This window comes from Leptonychotes weddellii, chromosome 2 (assembly GCF_054177405.1).
Source record: "Leptonychotes weddellii isolate Sample4059 chromosome 2, ASM5417740v2, whole genome shotgun sequence".
Taxonomy (NCBI): Eukaryota; Metazoa; Chordata; class Mammalia; order Carnivora; family Phocidae; genus Leptonychotes; species Leptonychotes weddellii.
The window spans coordinates 89,183,299-89,197,714 of NC_138370.1; the positions used below are offsets into that span (position 1 = coordinate 89,183,299).

The 14,416-nt window shown below is 38.6% G+C and overlaps 1 protein-coding gene and 2 long non-coding RNA genes across 5 annotated transcripts in view; 1 reads left to right on the forward strand and 2 right to left on the reverse strand.

Annotated features, from left to right (window-relative positions):
* LOC115943400 (uncharacterized) overlaps positions 1-14,416 on the forward strand; it is a 438,133-nt gene that overhangs the window by 195,415 nt on the left and 228,302 nt on the right. The gene's annotated exons all lie outside the window — the stretch shown is intronic.
* The window catches only part of SYNPO2 (synaptopodin 2), a 148,932-nt gene that overhangs the window by 122,820 nt on the left and 11,696 nt on the right, over positions 1-14,416 (reverse strand). The window lies entirely within an intron of this gene.
* On the reverse strand, positions 3,502-7,161 carry LOC145720129 (uncharacterized). Its single transcript, XR_014142891.1, has 2 exons — positions 5,331-7,161; positions 3,502-5,117 (listed from the first exon to the last, which is right to left on the reverse strand). It is a non-coding gene; the product is annotated as an uncharacterized LOC145720129 (long non-coding RNA).

Consider the following 14,416-nt stretch of genomic DNA (forward strand, 5'->3'; position numbering starts at 1 on the left):
GGATCCCTGGATAGGCTCAGGATGGGGTGGTCACCAGAAAGACCAAGTAATTTGAGGATGGTAGCTTTCAGCCCCACCCACCAAGCTCTGGGAAGAAGGGGCTCTGGAGATTAAGCTCTATAAAAACTCATGTATAACAAGATTTGATGAGCTTCCAGGTTGGTAAATGCATCCACTTGCCAGAAGAGTGGTGTCCCCCAGTTCCATGGGGATAGAAGCTGCTGCACTCAGGATCCTTCTTGACTTTGCCTTATGTACCCCTTCATCTGGCTGTTCATCTCTATCCTTTATAATATCTTTTATAATAAACTGGTAAGTGTAAGTAAATGTTTCTCTGAGTTCTGTGAGCCCCCCTACAAATTAACCTAACCCAAGGAGGGGGTCTTGGGAGCCTCCAATTTATAGCCAGTTGGTTAGAAGCACCCAAAACAATCTGGACTTGTGATTGGAGCCTGAAGACGTGGCAGTCTTTAGGACTAAGCCCTCAGCCTCTGGGATCTGATGCTGTCTCCGGGTAGATAGGATCAGAATTGAGTCAAATCTGTAGGACACCCAGTGTCTGCTGAGATATGGAGAAATGCTTCTTGGTACTGGAAAAACACATTGGAATAGTACTTTTCATACAGCAAGTGGTGAAAATGCTTGTTGAATTAAAATGAATAGCCAAAGCAGAAGCTAAAAATTAGATGGAATCCATAAACCTGGGAAGTATGGTTGATTTTACCCTGAAATAGCAACCCTAATAATAATTATGGATGCAACTTGGAAAATTACATGAAAAAAAAATCTTACTACGAAGTTGAAGCTATAAACATAAATAATAACCATGCGCTTAGCTCAACATTTTCTTCATTAATGATGCCTGAGACTATTTTATAACTGCGGAATCTCAGTGTTAATTAATAGTGAGCTTAGTGAAGCAAATAAAAGCATGATACAGCTAAAGCTTCGAGGTAGCTTTGAGATTCCATTACAAGGATAAATTACAGGGAAGGAATGATTGACGTTTCTGGAAGTCTTTATTTGAACAGTTGTCATAGGAAGGAGTAGACTTATTCTATATTGCACTAAAGGCAGAGTTTGAATCAATGAGCAAGAGTTATAAGGAAGAAGATTTCATCTAAATATAAAGAAAGTTTTTCTTTGGGTAATGGTGACCAACAATAATTTAGATTTCATTGGGTCCCATTATCAGAACTATTTTTTAAAAGGCTGGTTGTTTATCAGTGGTGGTGTAAAAAGAAGTCCTCCATCGAGAGGCAAGCTATATCAAATGAGAGGTCTCTTTCAACTCTAAGGTTTCATGATCCCATTAATACTTTCCATATTTTTCTGTTGTTGCCATTCTGCAATCGATCTTATTTTGCATGTAGACTTATTCCTGTCAATTGGCGTAACCTGTTAATTCATGTCTGTGCCTCAAGGGAAATTTCTCTTTATAAAATAAGTCTGTGTTCTCATTGTATATACATCTATTATAAAGGGAGAAAAAAAGATCTCTGGATAAAAATGAGACTTGTAAACAAAATGATTTTTAGTACATGTCTCACCTCAACTCCCAGAAATAATGAGCTAAAGACCTTCTAAATGTTGTATTTCTTATCTCTTCCCATGATGGTGAAATGGCAACACCTTCATTATGACCTCTTACACAAAAAAGTTTTCCTTTGGCTTTGACACAGAAATTTCATGCAAACTATAAAGAGTGTAGAGCTTTTAATGTTATCAGTGGAGCATGCCAAGAAACTTTTTTGCATGCACGAAGAAAATAAAACAATAAAAGAAAGAACAAAGGATTAGGCATCCAAGAACATATTGATATTTCCCCTCCAGCTGCTTGAAAGGTGACTACATTCAATAGAAAAACAAATGGTGAAGGGGGAAAAACAAAGATTGAATTAATCTCAGACATACATCTGGAGTCTATAAGAGAGAAGCAGAGAAGTCTATGTGACTGATCCATATTAATGGATACCCAAGAAAGTTCATGCAGGTATATAACACATGCAATTGCCAATTATCCGTGATATTGGAACTAAGGATAGCGTAAGATGATTTGAATCTCAATAATTCAAAGATAAATTTGCTTCAAAATTTCACCCACATATCCATTAGCTTTTCTTTTTTTTAACATTTTTTTATTTATTCATTTGAGACAGAGAGATACAGAGCATGAGCAGGGGGAGGTACAGAGGGAGAGGAAGAAGCAGGCTCTTCGCTGAGCAAGGAGCCCGATGTGAGACTCGATCCCAGGACCCTGGGATCATGACCTGAGCCAAAGGCAGAGGCTTAACCATCTGAGCCACCCAGGAACCCCTCCATTAGCTTTTCTTAAATCAAAATATTTTCTTATCTTTATCCATATGACAGTAAAAGTGGTACCCAGCAATAAAGGAACTAAGGATCAGACGATGAATAGAAAAATCCAGAATAGATCTCTTGGATATTTACTGAGGGTTTTTTATGTGTAAGAAACCATGAGAAAAAAGAAATGTAAATTATACTCCTTGCCTTTAAGGGACTTAGCACTGGGGATGGGAAACGACACACTTGTGAAAAATCAAATAAATTAACAGTACATGATCAAGCACCAAATGCACAGGCATTGACAATATACAGCATTGACGGTTTTAGCAAATAAAGTGCTCATATTTTGTTTGGAAAGATTCAGTAAAAAAAACTGGGCTGAACTAAACTTTAAAAGATTATTAGGAGAGCGGTGCCTGGGTGGCTCAGTTGTTAAGCATCTGCCTTCGGCTCAGGTCATGACCCCAGGGTCCTGGGTTCGAGCCCCTCATCGGGCTCCCTGCTCGGCGGGAAGCCTGCTTCTCCCTCTCCCTCTCCCCCTGCTTGTGTTCCCCTCTCGCTGTATCTCTCTCTGTCAGATAAATAAATAAAATCTTTAAAAATAAATAAAGAAATAAAGAAATAAATAAAAGATTATTAGGGGAGAACATGGCTGCATAAAGTAAGAGAGAAAGATTTGTTCTGATGCTGTGTTCCTTTAATTTATCTTAAAATAAACTATTGGACTGGAGTCTCCCCACCCCCGCAAGCATCCACCCACACACTAAGCTTTAAACAATGTAGCTGTTTTATGAAATGTTTACAGGTGGGGGGTCAAAGTCCCCTAAAAGCCACTTAGTCCCTGAAAGCACTCTTCCCTTTTTTTGGAGATCAGTGCACCAGTGTTCCTCTCTATCTTATCAATTAGTTGAAACTGGCAATTCTTAAAAACACCATATTTATTTCCCATAAACACATGAACATACACCAAGTTAAACAAGTCATTTCTAAGCATTCGTGCTCATGAAGACTGATCTCGAATGCTGTGAAACTGGAAATCCCCAGTGCAGTGCTCCTCTTTTAGATACGAGAATAGGCATGTTCTGCAAGGTCAAAAGCAAATGAAGGGACAGAGGGCAAAACAGTCCCAGCACAGAAAAGGCGAAGCTGAGTGATCTAGTCTGCATTCTCCACTGACATCCTTTTTTCAGAGCGCCATCCTATCCCCAGGAGGAACCGGTTCAAAGGAAGCATTTGAGGTTACCATGTCAGGGTCTGTCTCTGCACCTGGAGCAACTTTTAGCAACATGTATTGCTGCAAAGACAGAATGGAAGATTAAAAGCAACACAGAAGGGACTGGTGAACCTTCAATACTTGAGCTAGATTAATGATTTGGGGGTCATTGCAGAACACAGACTCTGAAAATGGAAAACAAAAAAAACTGGGGGGGGGGCGGGTGGATATCATGTTCAGTTCCTCTGTTTTCAACACATGGGAGAGACCGAGAACACACTGGGAGTGATCTGTACATGGCATTGTGCAATTGCTGTGTCATCTCATTTGTACTTATTTTAGTTTACAGATAGCTTTTGGTATGTGGATCCTAACTTCTGGGAAGGGTCAGAGATGTGAGCCCAGGCCGTCGGTACTCTGGGAACCACACAGATGTAAGTGGAATCCCAATGCCCCCAGGGACACTAATAATTGGAAGTTTGCTAGCCCCTCCTCCATGCTCAGGTAGAGTTCACTCACATCCTTCTGCTCCCACCTCCCCACAGATGGGTATGGCCCTCCATCCATCCATGGCTACCTCTATCGACCACTCTTTCCAGAAGCCTCCATGACAAAGCTGCCTTTCTGCTAGAAGAACTGTGGTTCCTGTGTACGAAGCTGCAAAGCTGCAAAGCCCTCAAGGAGATAAACTGCCATGTCTTCAGCCCTGGCCATCCCCTCCTTCTGCCCCAGCCTCACCACACATGAGAAGAAATGGCCAGAACACCCCGCCCCACAGCACTGTGTCACACAGTGTCATCTGGACTCTGGCACAGCCAAGGCCCGGATTTTCCCAGAAAAAAAGTTCCTATTGCTTCCACCTAATCTCTCTCTACTAGAATGTAAGGTTGTCCCAGGGGAAGGCTGGGGAACAAGCCTCTCGGTTTCCCACAGGCTCTCCTCCCCTCCCACACACGCAAACAGGTCAACCCCTATAGGTCAAGCCCCCCACCAGCACATTTTTAGCTTGGGCTGCCTCTGGACCACTCTGTTACTGCCACAAAATTAAGCTAAAGGGGAAAAAAAAAATTAAACTAAACATGTAAATGGAATAGATGGTTCAGACATATGTAAGTTCCCGTTCTTTCGATGTTTCCCATGAAAGGAGATTTATCTTTCATACTGTGTTTCCTCAGAGTGAATTTACCATCACTGGTACTTTTTGTTAAGTTCTGGAGGATGTTTGAGAGTACACATGAGCCATGCACTCTTCTCTCAGCGCGAAGTCATTCCTGGGGACCTGTGCTCTGGGCCAGGCTGCTGGGCCTGGCCAGGGGCCCCCGGTTGCTCCAGAGAATTGAACAGGGGACCAGAGATGGTCATTCCTCCATGCTTTATATTACGCAAGCCCGATCTTCTATGAAATAAGTTATCTTTTCTAAGAACCACACAAATTAGGAACCCTTAAACTCTATTAAGACAAAACTATATGAACTGTATTAAAAACTAAACAGAGGTTTTGCAATACCTTTGAAAATTAAAACAAACAAACAAAAAAGCATTCTAAGACCTAAATTTCAATGATGATGTTTCCTAGAAAGAAATCTTTCTCTCAAAACTGACCCTAGGGGCGCCTGGGTGGCTCAGTCGTTAAGCGTCTGCCTTCGGCTCAGGTCATGATCTCGGGGTCCTGGGATCGAGCCCCACATCGGGCTCCCTGCTCGGCGGGAGGCCTGCTTCTCCCTCTCCCACTCCCCCTGCTTGTGTTCCCTCTCTCGCTGTGTCTCTCTCTATCAAATAAATAAATAAAATCTTAAAAAAAAACAAAAACCTGACCCTATAACTTTAGGAAAACAATACTGCAATGACATTTATTACAGTACTTCTATATACGGCTTTATCATGTATACAACTTATTTTCATAGCTCTCTCCAAAGAGAAATATCATCCTTTTGGAACTTGCCTTATGTTTACTTCTCCTAACCCAAGATGAATAATCACTTGTTTCTCCTAATCCCAGAGCAGCAGCTCTTTCTGCCCAGGGTCCTGTCCCCACCATTTTGCACCGGAAAAAAAAGAGAGAGAGAGAGAGATCAGAGTTTAATTGTTTCTTTAGGACAGGTTGGGATGTTTTTTGTTGTTGTTTTGGGGTTTTTTATGTTGTTGTTGTTGTTGTTTAGAGAGGGAGAGAGGGGAGAGGCAGGGCAGAGGGAGAAAGAGAATCTTAAACAGGCTCCACGCCCAGTGCCAAGCCCAACGTGGGGCTCAATCCCAGGACCCTGAGATCATGACCTGAGCCGAGATCAGGAGTCAGACGCTTAACCGACTGAGCCACCCAGGCACCCCTAGAATAGTTTTTTTAAAAATCTGATTTATCTGATTTTCCTCTCTTGATAATTCCATGGAAAGCTGCAAACCCTGATTCCCTGGGCATTAACTGTTTTTTTGTTGTTGTTTTTTTTTGTTTTTAATATATAACTACTTTATTTCTATACATTCTTTCAAAATATATACTAGTTTGCTTTGTTTTGTTTTGTGTATTTAGGTTAATCATGAGAAATATTATTTCTTTTTCATTCCCATACTTCATGGATGAATTTATTTTTGTCCTTCTGAAAGCATTTAGGATATTCTCCTTATTTTTCATGAGACTGTCAAGGCATGGGATCTTGGTAGGCCCACAAGTAGACCATTTCAATCTGAAACTCAAGCCCTTCAGCTCTAAGAAAGTGTCTTCCAGTATTTATTTGATAATTTCTTTCCATCCATTTTCTCTGTTCTCTTCTTTTGGGGTTTCTATTAGATACTGCATCTTCTGAATGGTTTCTATATGTTTTTGTCTTTTTATCTATATTCTGGAAGATTATCTCAACTTTGCTTTCCACATTTTCTATTCCTTCATGTTATTTGTATTTAATTTACCAATTTAAATCATTCTTTTTGTTTTATGGTTATAAATCTTGTTGAATTTTGTTGACTATATTAGGCATCTTGTCTTTTTATTTTATTTTTTTTTAAGTTTCTATTCCTGGGGCCTCTGGGTGGCTCGGTCGGTTAAGCGTCTGCCTTCGGCTCAGGTCACGATCCTGGGGTCCTGGGATCAAGCCCCACCCACATCAGGCTCCTTGTTCAGCAGGGAGCCTGCTTCTCCCTCTCCCGCTCCCCCTGCTTGTGCTCTCTCTCTGTCAGATGAATAAATAAAATCTTTAAAAAAAAGTTTCAATTCCCTAAATTGTCTGTTTCCTCTAGGGTCCTGTTTTCTATTTGTATATTTTGGTCTTTCCCTTCCATCTTGCTGACGCTCTTCATACTCTTGGTGATCCTTGGGTGGCCTCCCATTTGTACAGTTTTTGACTAAGAGATCTGTGTGGTGAGGGTTCGAAGAGTCCAGTGTCAGGCTTCAGACCACAACCCATTTCTTCCTGTGCCAGAATGAGAAGGGCTTCATTCTGGGGTACTATTATCCACACAAAATGCCTTCATGTTCCCCACACATTTTTTCAATGTCTTTAGAGAAACTCCACCTTGGGCTTTGCCTGGAAGAATACTGTGTTACAGAGTGCCCTTCAGTGGGAATGGTGTTGGGGGGCGGGGTTGGCTACTGGGTATAGTGGTACAGACTGCCAGTGAATTCTCTTGCTTCCAACTTCTTCTCCCTCCTCCTCCCCCTCCTCCTCCTTCTTCTTCTGTCTTTTAAATAGCCTTATCGAGGTATCTTTGATATAGGCATTAATACCTTTGTACATTACTTTTAAGACACTAATCTTTTTGCAAAATTTTTATCCTGAAACAAGTGGGAATTTTTTTTTCTCTCAAAAACTTTTCTCTAAGACATTTTTTAAGGTACAAATCAGTACCAATATTTTTAAATGTTTAGAGATGAAAGTACGTTACATATATTTACTTATTTGATCAGCTAAAAACAATTATACTTGCCAGTGTAATAATGAGTAACATATGCATGACAAGAAAATTTCTCTTTATATATAATAGTTGCCCTCACAGATAGTCTTCATTTTCACCAAAAAAAAAAAAATATATATATATATATACATATAGCATGCCCTCAGACTTATAATTCTACTTTTAGAGATTTATTCTCCAGGAATGATCAGACGGGTGCACAAATATATTTTATATATACAAAAGTATTCATCTCGGCACTATTTTTAATGTTGAAACATTAGAAAGAACTTACATGTTCAAGAGGGGATGGGTTATATAAATTGTGGTGAGTCCATACAATGCAATAGTATGCAGCCATTAAAAATTACAATGTATATCAGTATTCACTGACACAGGATGGTGTTCATGCTGTGTTACTTAATAAGGAAGTACATGTAGTACCATTTATTTGACATAGAACTGAATGTAAGTGTCATTGTAAGTTAGCACGTGTGCTGGGAGAGGGGTCTAAAATATGGTTCATTGAAATGTTAATAATGTGTCATTCCTGGGCTGTATGATTTTTATTTTATTTTTATCCTTTCCTGTAATGTTTGAATCTTTTTTTTGTAAGAACAATGTGTCATCTTTTATAATCCAAAAATAAAAGCTATTTTCAATTCTAGCTATTTTCTTTTTAAAAAAAAAAAAACATAAACTGTGAGCAATCCATTTGTGGGATAGAGACATGATTTGATTAAAAATCCTGCACTTTAAGATGAGGAACTAAACTAATCAAATCCAAGTATGCTAAAAACTCTCTCTTTTTTTGGGACACATTTTTCCCAAATGAGAGAGGTTTAAGGAATAGATGAGGAATATCAAATACATTCCCTCTTCTCCATCTAATTAGATTACCTCATAGAAGTGAACAGCTAGGTCAGAATGAGTGGTTTTACTTGATGAGATGGTTCATACCCACTGTCTCTTTGGGGTTTCTAGTAAAGTAAGGAGAACAAAACTTAAAATTATAAATTATGTTAGATCCAGAGTCTGAGTAAAGAAGTTAGATTTCTAAAAACATCAATTGTGTTTAAATCCACAAATTCTTAATGATATTTTAAAAATATATTGGTTACATTAGCATATGCTAGGGAACTCTCTCATTATTTAGAAAAATATAAAGAAAAAGAATCAAGTATTTACGGAAAAAAAAAGCACAAGAAAATGCAGTGGTAATTCACTGCAAAACAATTTTAAGCATAAAAAAGGAAAATCTTGTGAAAGAATACATTAAATTGATACCATTTTGAGAATTTTTGTTTCTTTTTAAACAAATATGTCTTGTAAATTATAATTTGGAGAAATGCAAATCAAATTCCCATAAAATGCCATATAAAGAATTGCCCTTCCAGAAAGCCTGGGTCTGGGTGGCTCAGTCAGTTAAGTGTCAGACGCTTGACTGCAGCTCAGGTCATGATCTCGAGGTCCTGGGATCAAGCTCCACATTGGGCTCCTAGCTCAGTGGGGAGCCTGCTGGAGATTCTCTCACTCCCTCTCCCTCAGCCCGTCCCCCCTCAAATAAATAAATAAATCTTAAAAAAATAATAATAACTGCCTTTTCCAAGAAATACTACTTTACTTTTCAAGTTAACAGAGAAAATATGACCATTCATGGACATTTTCTTTCACCTATTATCTTCTTGATTTAAAACAGACTCTAGCTGCAAGGAACCTTAAAATCATCTATTCTAAATCTTTCATTTTATAAATAGAGAAATTGAGAGCCAGTTTTAGTGACATCAGAGTTAAAGGTCACAAAGTAAAGTCAAGTTAGAACCATGCCCAGAATTCAGGCTTCCTGACTCCTAGTTCAGTTCAGTCTTTTCACTGCACCCTTTGGATTGGTGTCTTGTTACTACAAAATCTCAAATAAAAATATGAACACACACATATAAAACATATATAGTATTATTCTAATTACTCTTTAAATAAATTTCTCAACAGATAAAGCTTCAGCGACATCAAGCTTTTTGGTGGTTGCCATTCTCATACTAAAGAATAACAGACGTACATCCAGTCATTCATTTATTTTTTCAACAACCTTTTTCAATATATATAAGCCTGCCTTAAGTATCTAGTTACACGTATATGTAACACACATGCATATGATCCCCCTTGAAGAGCACTATTTTAGAAGATGCCAATAGCTGTAGTCTTGCTTTCAAAGACCAAGGTGCCAACAGAAGTGTGGGAAAATGCAAGTCTTCTAACTCGAAACACTAATGAGAAATGTCTATACTAAAACCGTAATATTTGCTTGTTTAAGTGCAAAATAGGAAGGTATATCGCGCACTGACAACACTCTTTGCCACCTTGGCTCTGGGACACTGAGGCCTGAGTAAGAGTTCCAGTTTAGCAGTATTGTGAATACCTAAAGCAAGGATCTCCTTGTTTCACGCTGTGCCACAGACCCCAGTCTCTGCCATCCCTGTGCCCTTCATCTGTCCCCAGCCCTGTCCCTGCCCTCCGTTCTTTTCTTCAATCCCAAAGCATAATTGTCTTCAGGCTCCCACTTGCCTTTGATGCAGACTGTGAACTTCAACTTATGTTTTCATCCTTAAAGGTTCTGATGAAGTTTATACACTTCCCCAAACAATAAGTATTTATTTTTGACTGAGTGCAGTTTTATCACTTGGTAAATTACAAATAGGAGTCAGTATTAACCAATCAGTTAAAAAGTAATAGCCTTTATTGTATACCTACTGTGTGCCTGGGAGAAATAAATAGAAGAACATTCTATTTCAGAAAAGATCATGGGCAAAGTTACAGAGGACTGGGGGAAGAATAAACATGTCATGTTGGGAGAAAATGAGAACAGCCTCACAGGAAGAAGCGAGCGGCTCAGACCAGAAACTGTGAAAGGAGGTGAAGGGCCTTAAAAAAAACTTAAAAAGGAGTTTCTATGAGTGAAGTGCTGAACTTTTGAAAACACACTCCTGGAAAATGCTTATAAAGACCAAATAACTCTCCATTATAGTTCATCTCATGCCTGAATCAAAAAACCCAGTATGTTGTTACTTTTCCATGAAAATCAGTTAAGAAAGACTTATGCAGAATTTCCTGTTTATTCTCTCTCTCTCTGTGTCACACACACACACACACACACAAACACACTGTCTCTCCTTCCTTCTGCAGATAAAGCAACATCAGATTTCATGTCTTAATTTGCTTAGAAAGCTCTCTGGGAAATGAGAGTCATAAAAAGAACAAGATAAAGGAAGGATGAGAATGAAGAGCATGGGGGCAGTGAAGATAGAGAAGAAGGAATTTTCCTTCTCAAATAAGAAAGAGAAGCAGAGGGTCAGACTAGTGAAGGTAATAAAGAACAGAATGGAATAAATATCATAATGGGATCTTTAATTGAATTTGTGTCTCCTCTCAGCCCTGAAGGAACCCTGGTAACTCACTCAGCATGAAGCTCCAGGGTCATCTGGGCAGAGAGAAAACATACAGTGATGTGCTTCCTTTCGTGATCACAGCTCTGCCTCAGGATGAAATCCTTCTGATCAACATTTCCCCATCTGGCAGGCAAGCAGCCAGAAGACTGGAGACCCAAAAATGGATCACTGCATTTGGACTCCCTGCAGCAGCCTATAAACGTAATATAATATTTACACGACTCAATGCTAAGCACCATCCAGTGGAAAATTGTTATGTTTTTCACAAAAGAAATAAAATAAAGTGAGTCCTATGGTCGTATCTGACTCCCAAGGCCTGAGCCTTTCACAAATTTTGTTTTTCATTTTAGCTTCATCTTGACTGATGAAAATAACTCACCACTGTTTGGAAAGTTAAAAACACCAAGAGCTTAATGTATTATCATTTACTTAGAAAAAGCAGCCTTATATAGTAAAAACTTCTTCTAATGTAGAAGACAAGAGTGCAGGGGTGTTGGTGGGGGAGGGAATGAAAAGCTCATTAGCCTTCGCCAAAGGCCCTGGCACAGAGTTTTCCTAACTATTCAGAGATCAGTGTCCTATATTTACTTACCAAGGACAATTTATTTTCTTTTATATTTTCAAAGCACTTGAAATGATTCCTTTTCTTTGTGATGATTTCCATATGCTGTTTCCAAGGAATAAGGCAACATTCTGAAACCATTAAATGCCATCTCACAGGGAGGGATCCCAAGGACTGCAGGGGCCCTTCCAATGACATTGAGATCCAGATCTCAAAAGGCATAGTGTGGAAGACAGCAGATACTCCTTCAATTTCACAAAAGTTGGTTAAATAAAAGTAAAATAACCAGGAAGGTGATACTAGTAATTTTTTTAAACCATTGAATGTCTCCTGTGTGTTAAGTGACTTAGATTTATAATTTCTAATCCTGAAAATAATCCTTAGAGGTAAGTCCTAACACTATCCTCATTTTACAAATGAGGAAACTGAGGCACAGAGACTAATATGACTGAAAGAGTCAGAGTCCACTGACTCTAAACAGAGCTCAGGATAATTATATGCAATTAATTCTTTATAGCTTCAGGTATTTTCCTTTAAAAAAATCTGGGGGCTCCTGGGTGGCTCAGTCACTTGGGGGGCCAACTCTTGGTTTCAGCTCAGGTCATCATCTCATGGGTTGTGGGTTCGAGCCCTGCCTCAAGCTCCACGCTCAGCATGGAGTCTGCTTGAAGATTCTCTCCCTCTGTCCCTTCCCCCACTCATATGTGTGTGTGCTCTCTCTCTCCCTCTCTATCTAAAATACATAAATAAAATCTTTTTAAAAAAATCTGTACTATTTTTAAGCAAGACAATCATTTAACTTTATTGGCCTTGTATAATGTATAAGGTTAGGATCCACTGCCTTAAACTAATTAAACTGCATAACAAAGAAATCTTGGTTAGTCATTGATACTGTAAACGTTTTGTGAAATGTTGCATTTTATCAAAATAAACAGGATCTATGTATCAAAGTCTCCTTCACACTCCTTAAATTCTTCTTCTCTCACTGGGAGAATCAATTTCAGAGGAAGAGAAAGACTAGTTTAATATAATTTCTAACCAAACTTCTCCATAAGAGGCAGTGGCAATTACTCACTTAAATAAAGTGTTCCAGACACTGGTCAGTAGGCTGCTGCATTATGAAAAGCTGAAATGGATGAGGAGGAAATACGAAGAGGACAGTTCAAAGTTGTTCTAGTGGGATCTGTATGTTAACCATTTAAGGATGGGAAAATAACCACATGATCAGGTTTCCCAGGAGAGAGAGTTTTTCATTCTTATCACTATGAAGGCAGGACTTCTATAGCAATTTCTCATCGGAATGTGTCAGCTACACTGGCATCTTTAGGGTTCCTTGAACTTGCCAAGGATGCTTCTGTCCCAGGGCCCTTTTATACTTGTAGTCACTGCGCCTGAAAGGCTTCCCCCACATATTGGCCAAGCCAGCTGGAATGCCTGAGGACATTTATTTTCATCTAAGAAATGAGAAGGAAATAAATTCCAACTAATGTTTAATCAACATTAACGTAAAGGCTAACATCAGTCCCCTGGGCCAGTCTGGTCCAAGCAGTTATGAATTTCATACAGTATTTGAGGTGACCCCACTGAACTGAGGACCTCCCAACATGGCAGAAGGGAAAGACACTTCCTCACATGTTCATTCTCTCTCAGCATATTGTAATATATCATGTTTTACGGTGCTTGATTAAGTTAATTTCCATGTTATTATCCAGTTTTAACTCCCACAAAATGATACAAGTTTTAAAATATTCCTGAAAGGAAGCTATTAAATAAAGATAAGAATTATGTATCTAGCACAAAAGAACAATAATATGGTAGAGTTAACCCTTTTCTATAATCCTACAGAAACTCATCTCAGCCATATTGTGAGATTAAAAACCATTACTGCCTAATCATATGACAGGTAGTTAAAACATCCCAAATTACCAAGAAGACTATTTGGAATATGGATTTATATTCACTGTTGTTAGAGAGGAGCTTTACTTTATTGTGATGGATGATATTAGCCAGTGTTAGAGTGAAGTAATCAGTTAAGAAGATATTTAATAACGAAGTACGCAGAACACAAAGAAATTCTAGGCTTATTTTTCCAACAATGGTTAAAGTCAGGCAATACTCAATTTAAAACTTTACACAATTTAAACCAAATGATAATGTTTAGAAAGTTCTTCATGGATGCAATAAAAAATGGCTAAAAGAGTACAATTGGCAACAAACTAAGATGTATTTTTTGTTAGCAAATATTGAAGATGCAACCCCCCCCCAAGAAATTGGTAGATATAGTATTAGAACAAACTACTGTTGGAGGAGGTCTATTGTAAAGTTAAATAAAAGAACATGTTTCTGGTATGTCCCAACATACGGTATTTTGATATTTTCATAGATGAAGAACTATTCCTCTGGAGAACCAATAAGGAAGATCATGGAAATAAGTTGTCAAAAGTAAATGAATTATTTAATTTTTAAAAAGTCAGTGTTTTGGGGCACCTGGGTGGCTCAGTCAATTAAGGGTCTGCCTTCAGCTCAGGTCATGAGCTCAGGATCCTGGGATCGAGTCCCCGTGCCAGACTCCCTGTTCAGAGGGGAGTCTGCTTCCCCCTCTCCTGCTGCCCCTCCCTCTGCTTGTGCACTCTCTCTCTCTCTCTCTCGATCTATCTCAAATAAATAAATAAAATCTTTTTTAAAAAAGTCAATGTTTTATGGGAAAAAATGTACATAAATCCACTGAGGAAGTAGCTACTTGAACAGGTATTAATAAAGAAAAGATTCTAAGGTAAGGTTATGGACGTGCCTCCCATAAAATTCATTCAGTGCATAATTTGAAGGCAAATTCATGTTTGGATAAACTGAAGACAGAGTGCAAAAGTGCTGCAGATGTCATCAATATGATTAACTTTATAAAAGCTCACACTTAAAATAGACTAGAATCTTTAACACATGTTGCAGTGATATAGGGAGTGACCAGGAAAGTTGTTTTTTTTTTTTTTTAAAGATTTTATTTATTTATTT